The following is a 5000-nucleotide window of genomic DNA, read 5'->3' as shown; positions in this document are numbered from 1 at the left end:
TATATACCTTATATACATTATATACATATATAAGTTATATTCATTATATACCTTATATATGTTATATACCTTATATACTTTATATTCGTTACATGCGTTATATACATTATATACGTTATATACCTTATATACGTTATATACATTGTATACGTTATATACCTTATATACGTTATATTCGTTATATACATTATATATGTTATATACCTTATATATGTTATATTCGTTCTAAACGTTATATTCGTTATATACATATATACCTTATATACCTTATATTCGTTATATACGTTATATTCGTTATATACCTTATATACCTTATATACATTATATACATATATATATGTTATATTCATTATATTCATTATATACCTTATATTTGTTATATACGTTATATTCGTTATATACGTTATATACATTATATATGTTATATACCTTATATACGTTATATATGTTATATACATTGTATACGTTATATACCTTATATACGTTATATTCTTTATATACATATATACGTTATATACCTTATATACGTTATATTCGTTATATACCTTATATACATATATACATTATATACCTTATATACATATATACGTTATATTCGTTATATACGTTGTATTCGTTATATACTTTATATACCTTATATACATTAAATTCGTTATATACGTTATATTCGTTATATACATTATATATCTTAAATACGTTATTTACGTTATATATGTTATATACGTTATATTCGTTATATACATTATATTCATTATATATTTTATATTCGTTATATACCTTATATACATATATACGTTATATACATTATATTCGTTATATACCTTATATACGTTATATACGTTGTATTCGTTATATACTTTATATACCTTATATACATTATATTCGTTATATATGTTATATTCGTTGTATTCGTTATATACATTATATATCTTAAATACGTTATTTACGTTATATATGTTATATACCTTATATACGTTGTATATGTTATATTCGTTATATACATTATATTCGTTATATATGTTATATTCGTTATATACCTTATATACATATATACGTTATATATGTTATATACATTATATTCATTATATACGTTATATTCGTTATATACTACCGTTCAGATGTTTAGAACAATTATGAAATTACTCTGTTTTTGAACAACATTTAGCACCAAGGATGCTTTAAATGGATCAAGAATGGCAGTTATGAAAGAGAGTCACGTGACGCCAGACGTGTGAATGGCGAGCTCGGCGCACGTTGCTAGTTTTAACACTTTATGACATAAACTGGTGAGATTCGATACACCCTGATCCATAACTGTTCTATGAAGACAATGTGTCAAAGAATTAAAAATCCTCGGCTCTGGACATATTAAAAGTCACTTACGTGCTCAAGCTGACACCCGCGAGCAGGCCGCGAGCCTGGGTGTCGATTTAATCTGAGAGATGCGGGAAATGTGGCAAGAGATGCTGAACGTGTCGGCAATGCTGGCGAAGGTTGTTGCGTTGATCAATCACTGCCATGGAGACTAAATTCACTGAGGTGGTCACGAGTGCGGGACGTCGAGAAACGGATCGATTATCTGGAGTAATCAGACAGGGAATTATCTGCTAATACGCTAGCGAGCAAGGTGTATTGGAGTGTGTCTGGGAGAAGTTGGCAGAATAACGTCTGTATCATTGGAATTCCTGATGCTGAAGACGGTCAGGATATAGTGAAATTCTGGACGGGCTCTTTCCGAATCTACTCGACATTACAGGCCATGAGCTAGAAATCGAGCGAGCTCACAGAGTTCCAGTTCGGAGATCCGCTGAGAGAGACGGGCCCCGATAAATTCTAGCCAAATTTCAGAGACCATCCGATAAAGATCTTGTGTTATGCGGAATAAATGAAAGCTTTCTTGGAAGAACCACAGCATTTTCTTGTTCTCAGACTTGCGAATTCGATAAAAGAGAAACGGGATCGATTCAAGGAATTGTTGTATTACAAATTTATAAAATGTTAAACACAATCATATATATAAACTGGGAAAGTAGACTGCATTTAGCATTTAAGGTATAAATGATAAATATATCAGCTGTTAGAAAGAGTATTCCAGCAAGAGATTTCCTTCCAGTTCTGTTCTCTCTATTGTAAATTAAATTAGTCAGACTACTGACAATCTCATCCTCTGTCTTTTAATGGCTATTGGAGCCCCAGCCCCAGTTGTCTAAATAGTTAGGCGGATTGGATTAGCATCTCTGTATCTGAATAGTTATGCTGATTGGATTAGGACTGGTAACAATCTAGAGTCTAGGGTGGGTTTCCTATGCCTGTGTACATCATTTGCATGCTTTAAAGTTATCACCTGGGTGCTTTGTGTCTATCTCTAAGCACTGCCCTCTAAATGCATGTATAAATTACAATGTAAAGTTCCCTTAGTTAGATGTTGGTCCCAGCAGCTGCTGACAGCACGAATTTCTCAATAAAGAATCCTGCTTGAAGATACAACCGAGTCTCCTGGTCTTACCTTCTGAGTTTCCCACTCTCTAGAAGGATAAAAAGTTTACAACAGAATGCATTTACATTTACATTTATGCATTTGGCAGATGCTTTTATCCAAAGTGACTTACAGTGCACTTATTACAGGGACAATCCCCCCGGAGCAACCTGGAGTTAAGTGTCTTACTCAAGGACACAATGGTGGTGACTGTGGGGATCAAACCAGCAACCTTCTGAGTACCAGTTCAGTGCTTTAGCCCACTACAATGTATTATACAGAGCACTTATTACAGGGACAATCCCCCCGGAGCAACCTGGAGTTAAGTGTCTTACTCAAGGACACAATGGTGGTGACTGTGGGGATCACACCAGCAACCTTCTGATTACCAATGTATTATACAGAGCACTTATTACAGGGACAATCCCCCCGGAGCAACCTGGAGTTAAGTGTCTTCCTCAAGGACACAATGGTGGTGACAGTGGGGATCGAACCAGCAACCTCCTGATTACCTGATTACCAGTTATGTGCTTTAGACCACTACACCACCACCACTCCATATGCAAGAAACATTTACACCAACGGAAGATCGCATTTGCTCTGATGTTCCCGGCCAATGATATATGATATGAATAGATGTTAAGGATGGCTTTAAAACATTCACATGCCCACAGTGAGCGATGTCCTTCATAAAGTCAATGGAGTGAGTCATCTCACTGTACTCACATTGCAGCTGAGTGGACCAACTCACTGAACATTCGCTTGACTGTTTGAAGAATCTGCGTGCTGTTCTTGTGCTGGTTCCACCTAGTGGCTGGAGTTTGTTTTATAGATTATCTTTTTCTGTTTAATTCTGTCTCACGAAATGTTTATAGATACGGACTTGAGCAATCTGGCGGCAAAGTTGTTGTGGGGACTCTCGTAGGCGTACATGGACTGTTTGAGTTTAGAGACGCCGGTTGGTGCTGTCGTGCGCGGGGTTAATGCGCACATTTATCTGTTTTCTGTTTGTTTGGTTCAGGGGAAGTTTGCGGTTTGATTGTTGCTCTAATGTTGGAATGTGGTCTTTTATACACAATCTATATATCCTAATGTGTCAAATGTTAATATGAGTGTCTCTCTCCACGTGGGATGTGAATGGGTTGGGCACCCCATAAAAAGGAAGGTTATTTCTCTTCTTAAAGAAATATGATATTTTGTTTCTTCAAGAAATGCATCTTTCCCTGCAGGAAGCTGAAAGATTTGGGAAGATATGGGGTGGACATGTGTTCTTTAGTGCTGGCTCAAGTAAGAGCAGGGGAGTCATTACATTGATAAATAAACATCTACAATTCAAATGTCTCAAACAGATTAAAGGTTGATTTTGGCTAATATTGACACACCTAACGCTGATGATCAGGGCTTCTTTCTAGATCTTGAAGGGATGTTGCAAGCCGCTGGAACCCCTCATGATATAATATTGGGAGGAGACTTTAATCTATTGATGGATTCAGTTCTTGATCATAGTGAAGCTAAAGTGTGTAAGACCCCGAGAGTAACATTGATGCTTCACAGGATGTGTACAAATCTTGGTCTTACAGATATTTGGAGACTTTTGAACCCATCGAGTAGAGACTATACATACTTTTCATCAGTCCATAAGATTTACTCTAGAATATATATTTATATTTATATCCAAGTCCCTCATTTCATCAGTTGTTGATTGCTCAATAGGAAACATCTCAGTCTCAGATCACACTCTGATGAGTTTAGAGGTGTTGCCACATATGGAGAAAATAAATCATATAGTTGGCATTTTAATGTTTCCCTTTTACAAAGTGCTGATTTCCAACAAATGTTAAAGACTGAAATCAATGTTTATATGGAGACCAACTGGTCCTCAGTGTCCTCTGTGGGCGTGGCTTGGGAGACACTTAAGGCAGTTCTTAGGGGTCGGCTCATACAGTACGCCTCATTCACCAAAAAATCCAAAGTACAACAACTCGTGGAGTTGGAAGGGAATATTAAAACGTTAAAAGGCAGAACTGAAGCGCCCAATGTCGTCTGATGGCCTCAGAGAATTGACCCGATTGAAATACAGATATAACACTATTGTGTCACAGAAGGGGGAGTTTTGGTTATTCAGGGCAAGACAGTCACATTTTGAGTCGGGGAACAAAGCAGGGAAACCTTTGGCAAGATATATAAAGCAGAGAGTCTTTTTCTACCATTCCCTCAGTGAAATCTGCTGCTAGTGAAATATTTACCTCATTGATATTAATAATGCTTTTAAATAATTCTATCTTGATCTTTATAGTTCCTCATCTTCATCTACTGATGAAGATATTAGAAACTTTGTGGAACAATTAGAACTCCCTAAACTGACGACTGAGCAAAAATATTCTCTTGATTCTGAGATGATCTTGGAGGAGTTTGGCGAGGTGATTAAGGCCTTACTTACAGGCAAGGCTCCGGGTCAGATGACTTTGCCGCAACATTGGGGCGGGGGGGACATGTAATTTGATTCTGTGAATGTTCTGTTTCA

General features: G+C 36.4%; 1 protein-coding gene across 2 annotated transcripts in view; it reads left to right on the top strand.

The window, feature by feature from the left end:
• The window catches only part of LOC127633622 (poly(ADP-ribose) glycohydrolase-like), a 41488-nt gene that overhangs the window by 32912 nt on the left and 3576 nt on the right, over positions 1-5000 (top strand). The window lies entirely within an intron of this gene.

Source organism: Xyrauchen texanus, chromosome 40 (genome assembly GCF_025860055.1).
Source record: "Xyrauchen texanus isolate HMW12.3.18 chromosome 40, RBS_HiC_50CHRs, whole genome shotgun sequence".
NCBI lineage: Eukaryota > Metazoa > Chordata > Actinopteri > Cypriniformes > Catostomidae > Xyrauchen > Xyrauchen texanus.
This window is presented reverse-complemented; position numbering and strand designations above follow the sequence as displayed.